At 39.0% G+C, this 16,846-nt stretch overlaps 1 protein-coding gene across 4 annotated transcripts in view; it reads right to left on the reverse strand.

Moving 5' to 3' along the window:
- The window catches only part of MSR1 (macrophage scavenger receptor 1), a 264,617-nt gene that overhangs the window by 74,834 nt on the left and 172,937 nt on the right, over nucleotides 1-16,846 (reverse strand). The window contains exon 1 of one of the 4 annotated variants that reach the window (XM_047716039.1): nucleotides 7,868-7,988. The exons of 2 other annotated variants lie outside the window; for them this stretch is intronic. The gene's annotated coding sequence lies outside the window, so the exon portion shown is untranslated. Of the gene's footprint in view, nucleotides 1-1,477; nucleotides 1,524-7,867; nucleotides 7,989-16,846 lie in introns of those variants that run through there. One more of the 4 variants, XM_047716048.1, reaches the window with a different exon arrangement.

A 16,846-nucleotide genomic window follows, 5' to 3' on the forward strand; every position in this document is an offset into this window, starting at 1 on the left:
CTTGGCCTCAAGAAAGCAGGATGAATGTTATTTTTATCCATATTCTTGTTTAGAAGCTTCACATGTTCTTTCAACTAAATTTGTAATTTTTTTCTTTAAATTCAATTAATTAATGTACTGTTTCAGAGGTAGAAGTCAGAGAGCCATCAGTCCTTACATGCTCGTTCCATCACATTCTATCACGTGCCCTCCCTAATGTCCATCAGCCAGTTACCCCATCCCCACATCCCTCTCCTCTCCAGCAACCCTCAGTTTGTTTCCTATAAGCCACAGAGTTAGAGTTTTCTTGGGAGAAAGAAAGAATTCTATTTTTTTTTTTTAAGTTGGCTCTAGAATGCTAGATGTTTCACCATGAAAACAAATAAAAAACAGATGGTATTAGGATATTTCCAATCAATGACTTTAAGATAGAAATACCTATCCCTTCATGCAGACCCATCCAACAAATTCTTATTATGTGTCATTATATCAAGTACAGAGCAAGTCACCAGGAGGCCAAGATCAATGGGCATAGAATATTCACAACCCCCAAAGATCTTATGCAATAATAGGGAAGAATAAGATTGTTATAATCATCTGACAGTGGGACACCTGGGTGGCTCAGTCGGTGAAACATCTGCCTTCAGCCCAGGTCATGATCCCAGGGTCCTGGGATCAAGTCCTACATCAGGCTCCTTGCTCAGTGGGGACTCTGCCTCTCCCTCTGCCTGCTGCTCCCCCTGCTTGTGCTCTCTCTCTCTGACAAATACATAAGTAAAACCTTAAAAAAAAAAAATCACCTGACAGTGATCTCACTACTATTGTATGTATATATGTATGTGTGTATACACACACACACACACACATAGCACAGACATAGTCCAAAAGTGAGCGATTAATTCTTTGAGCAAGCAGGTGGTCAAGGCTGGAACATAGAACAGATAATACCTTTATCAAAGTTTTGAAGAGTGAGCAGGAATTAGGATGAGAAGACTACCCAAGGGATGGAAAAATCTATTAAAGGGCAGGAGGGCATGGACAGCATGGGGACTAGAGTGGATCAGTATCACAGAAGCAGCAACTTGGGGCAGAAGACCCAGCAGACGAGGTCAGACAAGCATGCAGCGGGGCGCATTCTATTCATCAATCTCTTCTTTTCGTTTTCTGATTGCATGAACTTACCTGGCTTTCACAACCTACCCAAACTACATTGAGGAAATAACCTATACAAATTAAGTAAAAAAATTATCCTTTGCTTTGGCAGTAGTTGACCTGGTCTATATTACTAGTGATAAAATATACACTGTCCATTAAATATTTTATTTATTTCCCTTTCAACCTGAACTAAAGATGAGGCTCAGTTTTGTTTTTGTTTTAGGCCTCTAAGCATTGATCTGTCTTCTATGGCCTTATGCAGATGATAAACATGGTGCAAGTTATTGGATTTCAAACTACAGTTTCTTTAGGTAGATTTATTAAAACTGAAAAAGAGGGGCACCTGGATGGCTCAGTGGGTTAAGCCTCTGCCTTCGGCTCAGGTCATGATCTCAGGATCCTGGGATCCAGCCCCGAATCCGGCTCTCTGCTCAGCAGGGAGCCTGCTTCCCCGCCTCTCTCTGCCTGCCTTTCTGCCTACTTGTGATATCTCTCTCTCTCTTTGTCAAATAAATAAATAAAACCATTAAAAAAAAACCTTTGAAAAAGAAAACCCTCTAATAAATGTCTACAAATGGACTAGCCCAACCAACCATATCCGGACTATACAAAACCCAAGAGGTACAGAGGGCTGGAAGGGAGATGAACACTAAAATCTGCTGAGTGGAATGATGAGTGAAAAACATTCCAATCTGGCTACTCTGGTACATCAGGGGAAGTCTTGTTTGTTTTCCGGGCAGTGATTATAGAGGCTGGTGAAGCATCAACTGTATGAAACACTGATACATGCTTTTCCATAAAAATGTTTTTAAAAAGCTGTTTAGGTTAATCATAGATGGTGCTGTCCTAAGACTGCTGCTGTTTTCTGTTATTATTTTCTTTTGTTCTTAGATGCCATCCTCTTTCCGAGAATCTCATCTACTTCTATGGCTCGGCATATTAACTGCGTACTGACCAAGCCAGTGTCTCCAGCTTAGATCTCAAGTTGCACAATCAGATTTTTAAAATAATATCACTAGTTATAATGGCGTATTTTCCACACTGACCTAACTTTTCTTTTTCTAGAATTTGTGATGTTGGTGTATCATCCATTCATATTAGCTGATTGCTATTATAATTATTTATTAGTATCTTCTATCTGTTGTGTAGTTGGGCATACAGGATGCAGTCAGACAAACATAAGGCCATATATATTGGTAAGACAGAGGCAATGCATCAGCACCCAAACTGGAAGTCAGAGCTTTATTCTAGATTACTGTCACCCACAAGGACCCATAGCTGACTGCAAAACAGCTCCTGACTTCCCAGAAGCCTTTCCTCCTTCTCTACACCTCGATTTTTGGATTTCAGCTCATTTTTTTTTTATTTACCCCACATCTTGGACAGTAGCATAAGGTTGGCAATTAACGGGAGAACCCAGGGGCATCGGGAAAGAGGAAGAAATAAAAGAACTGATAAATCTGCTCAAAAATGTAGCACTTTAACAAAGACTAGGACAAAAAAATCAGAATAGAAAGTATTTTTCAAAAAAATAAAAGAAATATGAGGACATAAACTTGATGGGCAAGTAGAGGAAGAAGAACTAGTACTAAAGGTAAGAAAGAACCTTTGAGATCATGATAGAAAAACAAGTCAGGGTCATGGAAAGGAAACAAGAATTTCAAGATGTACAAGGACATACATAACCTGCCACATGGAATTCGAGCTGTTTTAGTTGTATGGTAGAGGCAGAAGATGACTCAAAATGCCCAGAAGTAGTAAAAGGATAAAAATGAAAGGCATTGAGTGTATACCAGAAATGTGGTCCTGTTCATGATTTTCTGCTGAGATGGGACTCGAGATTGCACTAAGATAGTTCCTTGAGGGGAGTTTTACTTTCCCCTGCTAATTCCTCCTCTCCCAAACCATCCCATCTTTATCTCCTGCCCAGACCTCTCCTGCCTATGTATATGCAACTCCTAATAACTTCACTACTTGGATGTCTAGTATGGCCCCAACCTAGGGGTCTTCCTTGTCCCCCACACCTTCTCTCATTCTTCTGTCATCATCTCTTGTTGATTTATTTGCAGATCCTCTGGTGAAACTGACTGCTTCTCATCACCTCTGCTATAACCATCCTTCCTTGAGCCCCATGATCTTGCTCACCTAGTCTGTTTTAATAGCTCTCTTACTGGTCATGTCACTCCTCTAGTCAAAACTCGTGAACACCTTCCCATCTCACTTAGGTCCTGCCTAAAATCTTACCGTTTCAGACCTTTCTTGAGTAGCAGAGTTAAAATTATAACCTACCTCTTTCACTTCTTCTTCTCTTTCCTTGTTGGATTTATTCCCTCCAGATTTATCACCAACTAACATGAAATACCCTTTCCTTATTTATCTTGTCTGTTATCTGTCCCCTTTCACCCCAGTTAGATCCAGGATTCAAGAGTTTTCTCTTTGGTTCAATAAGCAGAAAGTTCCTGGCATTTAGCAGGTGTTCATCATATACACAAATGCATCATAAGAAATTATATAAATGGGGACGCCTGGGTGGCTCAGTAGGTTAAGCCTCTGCCTTCAGCTCAGGTCATGATCTCAGGGTCCTGAGATCGAGCCCCACATCGGGCTCTCTGCTCAGCGGGGAGCCTGTTTCCTCCTCCCCCGCTGCCTGCCTCTCTGCCTATTTGTGATCTCTCTCTCTGTGTCAAATAAATAAAATGTTTAAAAAAAAAGAAATTACATAAATAAATGAAAAACAATTATGATTATTTTTCATATTTGAGTTTATGCCTCAAGAAAAGTACATATTTCACTCATGTGAAATTTTCAAAAGTCCTTTTGTTATACATCATGAAATGTTTTTCTCAAAAATGTTTTTCTCTGAATTGTGCATAACTAAATTGAAACAAAAAATTTCACCCCCAGTATTCTCACTTTACCTCAAAGTCATTTATTAGACTTACCAGATTACTTCAGTTCTTTACAATGATTATTATCATTGTAATTTTTAGTCATGTTAGAGAACACACACATGCAAAGTTTTGTCAGCACCCAGTGAACAATTCAAACAATTCAAATGTGTCAGTAAATGTCATTTCCAAAGGGAAAAAGTAACCTCACATTTAGTTACAATTCCTACGAAGTGTCAATGCACGGGAGCAGGGTTGTGAAATCTTCTGAGTTTGTATAATCTATTAAAAGCATGTTCTCATGAGAAGTGAAACACAGTTCTGCAATATCAGCCTTTTATGAAGTGGGTGAAAAGTTTACAGAAGCTATAACAGGAAAACCATAATGAAAGTGTTGTAGTGTTAACCTGTTTGGAAACATACCCTTCAGTGTTTCCTGTCTTTATTATAAAAATATTGTAACAATATGAAAGATAAGTTGGGTCAGATGGGAGAAGATATTTGCAAATCATATTATGCAATAAGGGATTAATATTCAAAGTATATAAAGAACTCACACAACTCAACAACAAAAAAATCCCCCCAAACACACAACAAAACAAAACAACAACAACAACAAAAACCCCACCCGCACAAACAAAAAACAGCTGGATTTAAAAAAGTGGGGGACAGGGGAGCTGAATAAACATTTTCCCAAAGAAGACATTCAGATCAGCAACAGACGCATGAAAACAATCTCAACATCACTAATTATTAGGAAAATGCAAATCAAAGCCAGGGAGATACCACTTCATACTTTAGGATGACTAGTATTAAGATAAGAAAAGAAATAACAAGCGTTGGCAAGGATGTGCAGTAAAAGGAACACTTGGTGGGCGTGTAAACCGTTTCAAGCCCTGTGGAAAGCAGTATGGAGGTTCCTCAAAAAATTAAGAAAAGAAATATGATATAAGCCAGCATTTCCACTTCTGGGTATTTATCTGAAGAAAATAAAAACACTAATTTGGAAAAATATACACACCACTTTGCTCACTGTAATGTTATTTACAATAGCAGAGATACGGAAGCAACCTAAGTGTCTATCGATAGGTAAATGGATAAAGATGTACGTCATAAGATCTCTATATATTACTCAGCCATAAAAAATGAAATATTACCATCGGTGGCAATACGTGATGGACCTAAAGGATATTACGTTAAGTGAAATACGTCAGACAGAGAAAGACAAATATCGTAAGTTCACAAAACAAATAAACAAGCGGAACAAAAGACAAAACAGACTCATAACTACAGAAAACAAGCCAGTGGTTGCCAGAGGCAAAGGGAATTGGGGGGTGGGCAAGCTAGGCAAAGGGGATTCAGAGGTATAAACTTCCAGTGTAAAATAAGTAAGTCACTAGAGATGTGACGTTCAGCACAGGGAACACAGTCAATACTGAAATAATTTGTATGGTGACAGATGGTAACTAGACTTATCAGGCTGATCATTTCATAATGTATATAAATGTGGAATCATCATATTTTACACCTGAAACCAATGTAATGTTGTATGTCTGCTGTACCTACACTTCAATAAAAAAAAAATTCTGTCGTCCCATTACCTTTATACAAGAAAAAAATACCCTCATTTTTCAGATGAAATTTTAATCTTGTACATATGTATCCACATTACACAGTTGATACCATGGGGATACCATTCCAGCTGGTCTTATGTATTTCCCTTAAAAGCTTATCAATATTTGTATACTTCAAATTTTTTTTTTCAACTTCAAACTGATGGGCCAAATAGTAATGCATCAAATGTATCTATCCTATTTACGTAGTCATGGCCGTTTTAAGTAATAATTTACCATTTACTCAGTAATAATATTTATTTTAGAATCATTTAGATTTTGATAGGAGCTAAATGATATCTCAAAGTGGCTTTTGTCTTATTTAGTATTAGTGTGGAAGAGATAGTTCATGTAATTATTATTTTTTATTATATATTTATTTGTCTTCTTAAATTTTTGTTTATTCATATCCATTGCTTGTAAAGCCCCAGTGGAACTTCCCTGATACAGATACGAATAAAGTCTTTACATGTAATATATATTTAAGGTACATTCTTTCTTCTAAGACTGTTCCAAATCAGATTTACCAACAAACCCTTAATTTCACCTTTAAGATTTGGGGTAAATAAGAACTCTGTTACCTTTCTTATTATTTAAAAACAAAAACTGTGATTTTGTACAAACAGTCAAAAATATATATGAATGGGAATAGAATTAATGTATTTGTAAAACCAACAGCTTTATACCTAAGGAATATATCCATAAAAGGGATTAAGTTGAGAATGGAAATATCCTGATACCATTGATGCTCATCCTTGGTAGTGAATTCATCCTTGAACTGGAAGTCTAGGTCTGAATCCTCGTTGTGCCACTTCCTAGCTCTGTGACCTTTAGCAAATACTTTAATTGATTTGATTGCAACTTCCTTTATATATGTAAAATAAGATTATAATGTCGGTTTAAGAATTATTATGAAAACTTAAGATAATTTTCATAAATTGGCTGGTACACAGGTACCATCAGTAAATAATTATTTTTAAGTACCTTCTTTTTTTTTTTTTTTAATATAATGGACTTTTCTTCTTTTTACCCTCACAGACTCTCCAAGAGGTATATAGCAGTATTTTCTCCATTTTAAAAACTTAGGAAACTAAGACCCAGAATGTTTAAGTAACTAGTTAATGTTATACAACTAGGAAGTAGGGAGGCCGGATTTAAATATAGGTACTGTACTTGCAGAATAATAGCTCCTAAATACTGCATAAAACACAATCTCAGTTCTGTGACTTTTCTATCACTATTCTCACATGGCCAATGAGAATGCTAACCCCCATTTTATGCTGTGTAAATCTCATCCATTCTTTAAAATGAACCTAGATTTATTTATTTATTTATTTATTTATTTATTTATTTTTAAAGATTTAATTTATTTATTTATTTGACAGAGATTACAAGTAGTCAGAGAGGCAGGCAGGCAGAAAGAGGAGAGGAAGCAGGCTCCCCGCTGAGCAGAGAACCTGATGCGGGGCTCAATCCCAGGACCCTGAGTCCATGACCCAAGCCGAAGGCAAACGCTTTAACCCACTGAGGCACCCAGGTGCCCCAAAATGAAACTAGTTTTAAATATCTCCATGGAGACCTTCTCAAATTCTTTCCCCCAAGTAATGTTGGCCTCTCCTACATTCTCACAGTGGTTATCTATAGCACCCTTACAAATACTTAAGGTGTTCAGATTATATTATGCTTATTTGCCTTAGATCATGAACTTCCTGAAGACAGACTATGTTCTACTTTTCTGATCCCTTCTCTACGTCTAGTTCAGCAAAGTGCCTATAGTAAATATCTAACCGGTATTTGTTATATAAGCAAATACAGGTAATAATAGGTATTATATGATAAGTAAGAAAATGAGACTAATTAAAAGAGCTTCAATCATATCTTGAATAAGGTCCTTAATTTTTTAAAATATGGATGATTATATGTCAAAAATTTCTTGCTAGTTTAACCTATAAAGTACTTAGCATGTTTCATATATATTTATGCACACACATACATTTTTCACTCACAGAAAACCTAGCAGAAATCTCTATTTTTTAATCATTGAAACAACCAGACCAAATAATTAGTGATAGATAAAAAATGCTACCAAAAGTTACTGATTATATATATAAACATATATGTATATATACATCTCACCTGTCACACAAACACACAAACACACAGAGACACAGAGTAGACCCATATAACCAATGGAAGCAATTTTGGAAAAACATTAAAATAAACTTCTTTTACCGTTTGTCCTAAAGACAGCAGCACTGATTTATCCACTTCCCTCTCTTCACAGTTGAGTCCTAAAATCTTTATCACATAGTATTTCAGCATCTGGTTCATGAAGAAAGGAAATGACACATTTGTGCCCTGAAAATTTTTCTTAACAATGCATTTTAATAGTACTCTCATCAGTGCAAAAGTTTGCAAAATCTAAATTTGTAAGATAACTCATTCCTCTTCCCATTTAGGATATTACAAAAGAGGAGAAGTAAAATGAAAAAGAAACAAAGGGTTATTGTAACAGGGTCAATGATGTGCAGCAGATTAATTTTTCCCTTTTTATAAAATCCATATGCCTTCTATAATATTCTCATTTTCTATTATTGTTTAATCTTTTTATCTTCCATTAATTCTAATTACCTTCTCTTTCATATTCTACACTGAGAGAAGACTCAATGTATATCCCTCATATCTAGCTTCAAACACAAAACACATGAAGGAAGGAGATGGATCCCTACTAAAATAATCCAATAATGTTCACTTCCCAGCTCTATCTATACTGATGTTAACATTACTTAGGATCTCTTTTGAGCACCTAACAATTCATTGATTTCCCCAGGAGTGTAGTGAAGGAAAGAGGTACCAGGCATGGGGTTCGAGGAAAGAAAGTTCTTTCACTTTCTACCAGCTTGTCAGAATTTACACTTTGCATCTCATTTGATCACATTCAAATTCCAGTAGGACACACACACAAAACATACATTATATTAATGAGCTAATTTTTAGATCTAATTGTTGTGAGGGAGAGTGTTGATTGTTTCCTAGAAACTTCTTGGTGCTTCTAACAGGGAAGGATCATATTTCCTACAAAGAGACCACCAAAACAGTCTTGCCATGATGTCCATGGACACCACAGAACATGATCTCAGAAGACAATAGGTCTGGTAGAAAGACTGCAGATGTAGGAACAATGCACCCAGTGTTTGGGAGACAGAAATTAACAGTATCATACGGCCACTCTTAAAGGGTAACAGTATTAGTACCGGAGGCATTTAAGCAAGCAGAAGAGCCATTTAGGCAGGCAGCTCTGGACAAGAAGTTAGGATCATAGTCATGGGTGCAGACTGAATCAGCATGAGGGTGGTTAGGCTACTCCTTAATCACATTAGTTTAAATTTATCACCAAATTCTTAATGAAAAGGAACTGGAGATGCACATCAGAACTCACTCTATTTCCTTTGTAATCATTTGTAAATACATCATATTATAGAATATGGTCCTTTTGGCATCTTAAAATATCATCAGTTTAAGAACCCCTTCATATATTGTTAAATTTATGTGCCCCTGTCAACACTATGTGATTAGAAAAGTCAGACTCTGGGAAAAAGAAGCGAAGACATCAACTTTCCAAAATTCTCTCCTAATGAGATTTATTTCTGTCCAAGTGGACTGTATTTCTAGGATGACTCTGTAATATTGTATGTATGTATTTTTACTTCCATAATGTGAACCACTTCTTTCTCTATTTGATTACTTCCACAATCCTCAGCCATATGGTCTCTGTGTATTTGTGTATACACACACACACACACATTACAGATGACCCTTGAACAAAATGGGTTTGAACAATACGGGTCTCCTCACACATGGATTTTTCTCAGCAAATATAGTATAGTACCATAAGTGTATTTTTCTTCCTTATGACTTTAATAATATTTTCTTAGTTCTAGTGTACTTTATTATAAGAATATAGTGTATAATACACAAAACATTAAAAAAAATGTGTTAATCTACTGTTTACATTATTGTTAAGGCTTCCAGTCAATAGAGAGCTATTAGTAGTTAAATGTTAGGGGAGTCGAAACCTTATGTATATCTTAAGGTGTGTAAGGGGGGGTTGGAAAATCAGTACCCCTACCCTCATGTGTTGTTCAAGAGTCAACTACATATATGTATATGTTACTATTATACTATATAACAATGATATTAGTGTTATGTCTTACTATATGGAAGATGCCTTTCCAGAGATCTGGGTGGAAAACGTTCAGGTCCAGCTGATGATTAACTGAAAGAACACGAGGAATGTCAAGAAGTTGCGGCTTTACAGTCATCATTCCACTGGATTTCACTGCAACTTTGTTAGGTCATTTTCCCAATTAAGAAACTGAGCCTTAGAGGCATTAAGTATACTGGTCAAGATCATAGAACTACGAGTCATCAGAGCTGGTTCTCAAATCCAATAAAGTCTGATTTCTAAACAAGGTGAAAGACATTTTTTTTTCCTCAGTCTGCAATCAGGGTATGTATTCTCAGGGGTCTTGGAAAGCAAACCACAAACATGGGTACTTATCAGACCATCTACATAGTGGCTTTACTATCAGTTACTGCCCTGGGATTCCAGTAGCTTCCTTTAGGTTCCTTGTGAACATATGTGTCTAGCGTGGAGGCTACGTAACATTATGCCAATGTGCAAATAAAATTTTACAGTAAAAAATTGACTTCAGGGGAATCTGGGTGGCTAAGTGGATTAAAGCCGCTGTCTTTGGCTCATGTCATGATCTCAGGGTCCTAGGATCAAGCCCCGCATCCAGCTCTCTGCTCAGCAGGGAGCCTGCTTCCCCCTCTCTCTCTGCCTGCCTCTGCCTACTTGTGAACTCTCTCTCTGGCAAATAAATAAATACATAAATCCAAAAAAAAATTGACTTCAGTTTCATGAGGCTCATTGTGGTGAGATAGGTGCATGCTGAACTAAATATATATATATATTTAAACTCATTAAGAGATACTTTTATGTATCTAAAATTGCAACAGGTCATTAGTGATAAGGTAAGCTATACCTTATATTTATGTGATAAATTTGCAAAGATAACATTTTTTATACTCTGAACCCAAAGCAGTGATTTAAGTACAGGTTTTCATAATGTTGCAATGGACACATCTCTCCATGTGAATATAATGCACTTAAAGAACCACCAAAATCTGCTTCATCAAAACTGATATTAAAAAAATTCCATTCTAGGGCACCTGGGTGACTCAGTTGGTTAAGCGGCTGCCTTTGGCTCAGATCATAATCCTAGGGTCCTGGGATTGAGCCCCAGCATCGGGCTACTTGCTTAGCAGGGAGCCTGCTTCTCCCTCTCCCTCTGCCTGCTCATGTTCTCTCTCGCTATTTCGCTTGCTCTCTCAAATAAATAAGTAAAATCTTAAAAAAAGAAAAGAAAAAGAAAAACTGCATTCTAGCAGACCTTTGTTTGATGATTATACATAGAAAAAAAGCAAAGTCGTGATGCTATGAGTAACATTTTATATAACTTTACATAAACAAAAGTTTCCTACTGAAGTATTCATTGAAGTTAAGAGTCTGAAGTGTGGTATCAGAACCGAGCACAACCTTCTTTTTATGAAATCTAATAGAAATGCTTTGGCTTGGGACACCTGTGTGGCTCAGTCAGTTAAGCGTCTGCCTTCTGCTCAGAGTATGATCTCAGGGTCCTGGGACTGAGCAGCCCCAGGTCAGGCTTCCTACTCAGTGGGGAGTCTGCTTCTCCCTCTGTCCCCTCCCCCTTGTGTGCTCTCTCTGTCTCATTCTCTCAAATAAATACAAATAAAATCCTTAATTTTTTTGCTTCAACCACACAATCTTAAAGTGATATTGTTGATTCAAGTTTCAGTATTTTTGTAGGATTTTTAATTTAATTTACAAATGCATCATATTTCAAAGGTGCTTAGAACTAAATTCTATGGAATTTAGATCTAAATTTATGTTTCTGGTTTTTTTTTTTTTTTAAGATTTTATTTATTTGACAGAGAGAAATCACAAGTAGGCAGAGAGGCAGGCAGAGAGAGAGGGGGAGGAATCAGGCTCCCTGTGGGGCAGAGAGCCCAACTCGGGGCTCGATCCCAGGACCCTGGGATCATGACCTGAGCCGAAGGCAGAGGCTTTAACCCACTGAGCCACCCAGGCGCCCCTATGTTTCTGTTTTTTTTTTTTTTTCCTATGTTTCTATTTTAACATAAAATAAGGAAAGCACGTATTGCATGGAGCACTGGGTGTGGTGCAAAAACAATGAATACTGTTACTCTGAAAAGATTAAAAAAAAAAAAAGTGCATGGGGCGCCTGGGTGTCTCAGTGGGTTGAAGCCTCTGTCTTTGGTTCAGGTCATGATCCCAGAGTCCTGGGATGGAGCCCCGCAACTACTTGGCGGGGAGCCTGCTTCTTCCTGTCTCTCTGCCTGCCTCTCTGCCTACTTGTGATCTTTGTCTGTCAAATAAATAAATAAAATCTTTTAAAAAAATAAACAAAAATAAAAGAAAGTGCAGTAAAGACTTCTAGGTCCCCCCTCAACATGTGAAGAGCTTGAAAGTATGTCATCATGCCTGTCCCAATGCCAAGAAAAAAGCTGAAAACAAAACAAAACAAATCCTAAAATTTGGAAAACAAGAAAAAATGCTGAACATGCTGACAACGAATGTCTTCTTTGTGGAGCCATCAGAGAAACTGAGGTCTTGGGGCCAAGGGCCACCCACATTTTAGACCCACATTTTAAGTACAAAGGCACATAGCTGAGATCAGCTTACCTGGAACAGAAGCTGCTGAAGCCACAAACTAGTGAAAATACTGAACTGGCAATTTTGACAAACTGTTGGAGGACTAGCGGGGACTACCGTCAGAGACTTCTGGGGCCGCAGCCCTAGGGAACCCTCACACTTTTCTGGGCTTTACCACCAGGGACCCCACCAGGTTTTTATAGGGAAGAGCCCAGGGAACTCACCGAGTGCCTCGGGCGGAGGGAGGGGGAAAGTAACCATTTTTAAACACACCCAGAGCATTGTCCACAATGAAGACTTCGCCAGAGCCTTATCTCACCTGGGCAGGGGGAAGGGTAATCACCCAACTCCAGCCTCCTGAGCGGGAGGAGCTAAGGAACAGGTGTGAGGGGCACAGTCCTGGGGGAGGCGCAGGGATTAAGTCCCGGGGCTCCAGGGTAAGAACAGTGAATTAGGGCTCAAAGAACTTCAAGGTTCTTTTTTTTTTTTTTTTTTTAAAGATTTTATTTATTTATTTGACAGAGAGAAAGATCACAAGTAGGCAGAGAGGCAGGCAGAGAGACAGGGGGAAGCAGGCTCCCTGCTGAGCAGAGAGCCTAATGCGGGGCTCCATCCCAGGACCTTGAGATCATGATCTGAGCCGAAAGCAGAGGCTTAACCCACTGAGCCACCCAGGCGCCCCTTCAAGGTTCTTTTTTAAGGGAAGTGTGTAGGGAAACCGAAGTTAGCAGAGGAGACAAAAACAAGAGAGGGATTTTGAGCCCCAGACCAGCTACAGATACAGCAAATACTAAGCACAACCGAATTCCTGGCCAGGTCATCATAAAAGCTCCCACTAACAGGCCTGTTAACCTCAGTTCCTATTACCTGATCTGTCGTCTCTAACTTCCAACACAAAATTAAAACACAGGCTAAAAATGCAAGAAAGTGCATGCCAGGCCCTAAAAGTCACGCAATCCTTGGGCCCTTAGGGAAGTGGAGGGGGTACAGCGAGCACAATATACTAGTGACTAATTTCCTCATAAGCTCAGCTGTCTCCCCAAAGCAACATTAACGATTCGCCCTTTCCTCGTGATTCATGTCTTAATGACACGAAAATAACCAGTTTGGAAAAAAAAAAAAAAAAAAGTAAATGTGAGCTCATTTTTAAGTGATATTTTAAAAACCCGAATGCACACAGCCCTGAATTTAGGGAAGTGTGGCTTCAGAGTTAAAAGTGGCAGACCCATGTAGTTTCAATAAGCTTAAAATCGGTAAAAAGTGTCGATTAACTGATGGCTGAGCAAAATTCATTAAGCAGATTCTTACCCAGAAGTCTCCCGGATTTAGGAGACGGCAGCCTAGGTGCTCAAAAAGAAAACGGGATTTGTACCATTGCCAAGGGAATGGGAGCAAGGTGGAGATCTATGCACAGCAATTTCACCTGTTCCATATCCTCTTCTCAGAGTGAAACCTTCTCAATCTAAAATGACAGAAATATTATCAGAGAATGAAGAACTCTTCACTTGTCTTTTGCCTTTCCTATCTCTTGAAAGCACCACAGACTCTAACCAGGAGCCTTTTGGGGAAGGTGGTTTTGAGCAATGCAGTTTCTGGCATCTCCTCTGGGGCACAGAAAAGACTGAAAATGGGAGGTTGGTGATGTGTCGTGAGGCAAAGAGCAGTACCGCGTTATCTAGTAATTCGGGAACGCAGAGAAGAACACATCATTCGAGGAAGGAGTGGAAGCTGAATGGCTGAAGAGAAAGAAAGAACATCCCGGGTGGAAAAAGTGCGTTCAAATGCCTGAGGGAGACAAGAACATGAAGAACATCAAAGACCCAAAGACCGAAACAAGACCCATGTGGCTAGGGTTTAAAAAAAAATGCAAAAGATGGTAAACAAGATAAGGCTGAGAAGTTAGATGCCAGTGGGTTGAGTTTTTCTTTAACTTAAGAGCAGTGGAAAGACATCGGTTTTGTAGTGGGGTGAGTGAGACACATTGGGATTGGGAAAGTTGCCTTTGCAATGTGGAGAATAAATTGGAGGTGGGAAGTTCAACTGAGTGCAAGTAAAGTTAGAAAGTTATTGCAAAAGTGTAGGGGAAGTTGGAAGCAGTGTGGATGCAACCGGCATTGGGCATGGGGAGGAGGAGATAAGAAATATCTGAAAAGGCAAATGTAATGGGACTTGATAATGGGCTTGGTGTGAGTGATGGCGGGCTTGAATTTTTCTTGTTTACTACTGCAAACCCATGTCTTACCTTGCCCCACCCTTCTATTTTCCCCAAGAGGCTGAACTTCCTGTACTAAAACCAATGGCTTCCTTGACCTTGGGCTTCTGATGAGGTTTGGCAGATGGGCAGCCCAGCTGGAGATTTGTGAAAGAGAGGAGAGTTCTCCCCTCATCTGAATTGTCTAGAAATAAAATAAATATTGATTGTCTAGGAAAGCTGGGTGGCCTTTTAAGGATCTACAATGACCTATTTAAGCAGAAACATCCTAGTCTGGAGGACAGAAACCTAGCTCTTAATACTGTGGGGATTTTTTTTTTTTTTTTTTTGAAGATTTTGTTTATTTGTCAGAAAGAGAGAAAGCATACATGCAGGGGGAGCGGCAGGCAGGGGCAAAAGGAGAAGCAGGCTTCCCGCTGAGCAAGGAGCCTGAGGCAGGATCCTGAGGTCATGGAGCCAAAGACAGATGCTTAACCTACTGAGCCACCCAGGGGTCCCTACTGTGGGGTTTTAATGTCTTAGCTAGTTCCTGAACTTTGAGAGTTAGCAAAAGTCTACTACTTTTTAAATGATGGACCCTTTGAGGGATAACCCAGAAACTTGGTCATAGGACTTGGGGTAGGCAGAATAATGACCTCTCCCCAGAAAGCTATCCACATCCTAATTCCCAGGACAATGTTATGTTATAGGGTAAAGAGGAATGAAGGTTGCTGAAAAGCTGACATTCAAATAAGGAGATGATTCTGGATTATCCAAGTGGGTCTAGTGTGATAACCAGGATCCCTAAAAGTAGAGAAGGGAAGGAGAAGAAGAAAATCAAAGCAAGTGATGGGTCCACCGAAGAATGGCCAGGGATGCAGAGGGTTGCAGGCTTTGATAATGGAGGTAGAAGTTCTCAAGCTAAAGACAGAGGTGCCCTCTAGCAGCTAAAAAAGGCAAGGACATAGATTTTCCCCTAGAGTCTTCAGAAAATAAGCAGCCCTGCTGATAATGTGGTTTTTAACCCAGTAAGATCCATGTTGAACGTCCAACCTATAGAACTGTAAGAAAATCAAATCAGTTTGTGTTCTTTTAATCCACTAAGTTTGTGTCTGTTTTTCCAACAGGAGAAAATGAATACAGGACTGTATTAGTTTGCTAGGGCTGCCATAACAAAGCACCACACTGGAGGGCTTAAACAGTAGAAATTTACGTCTCACAATTCTGGAGGCTGAAGTCTGAGATCAAGGTGTTGATTATCCCACTGGGATAAGGTGATCAAGGTTGGATTTCTCCTGAGTCTCTCTCCTTTTGGTTCCTTTTCACATGGTCACCCCTCTGTGATCACACTCCCCTGACATCTCTTTGTGTGTTCAAATATCCGCTTCTTATAAGGATACTAGTCATATTGGATTAAGGCCTCATTTTACCTTAATCACCTCTTTCAAGACTCTATCTCCAAGTAGAGTCTTGAAATAAAGTCTAACTCTAAATCCAAATAGAGTCTAACAGTCCCATTCTCAGGTACTAGGGGTGAGGCCTTCAATATTTGAGTTTTTGGAGAACACAATTCAGAACAACAGTATCATGAGTTTCCCTTGACACCATCTCCAGAGCATACTAAGGCAATATACCGAGGTGACTTAGAGAAACTTATTAAATAGAGGCTCAACTCATGCCATTTTTTATGTGCATGAGGACTGTTCTGGCCCAAGCCCATCTCACTGTTGACCCTATGGGACCACAGACCCATCCTGTGGTTATTTCCCCAGACACAAAATGTGTATTGAAAATATATTTAACAGTTGGCAGAATTCACATTTATTTCTTGATCTGTGGAGTAAAAACTCTCTTGGTGGAAGGGGTCAAACAGAAGCCACAGAAACTTCTCCCTTCCCACCAGGATAGTAATCTAAAAGCCATATTGCACCCCTGGGAGAACTAGTGAGATCAGGACACAATCAAATATTAATGTTGCAAAGTGGTTATTTCAGAGGGAAGGACATGGAAATGAAATGTTCAGAATGGGCAAGGTAACGAAAACATTCATTTCCCATGTAAATGTCCACTAGAGGGCATCCACCATGGCCGTCCAATCATCTGGTTGGCAAATTGACTTTCTCTGGTAAAAGTCAGATTTATACTCCAGCCACTGCAGACACAAAGTAATGTCGCAACAGGGATGGAAGTGATTCATAGGCTGAACTACATGGGCTTTCTCTCATACGGCTGATTCAGATACTTCTGCCTCTGAGTTTTT

This window comes from Lutra lutra, chromosome 2 (assembly GCF_902655055.1).
Source record: "Lutra lutra chromosome 2, mLutLut1.2, whole genome shotgun sequence".
Classification (NCBI taxonomy): domain Eukaryota; kingdom Metazoa; phylum Chordata; class Mammalia; order Carnivora; family Mustelidae; genus Lutra; species Lutra lutra.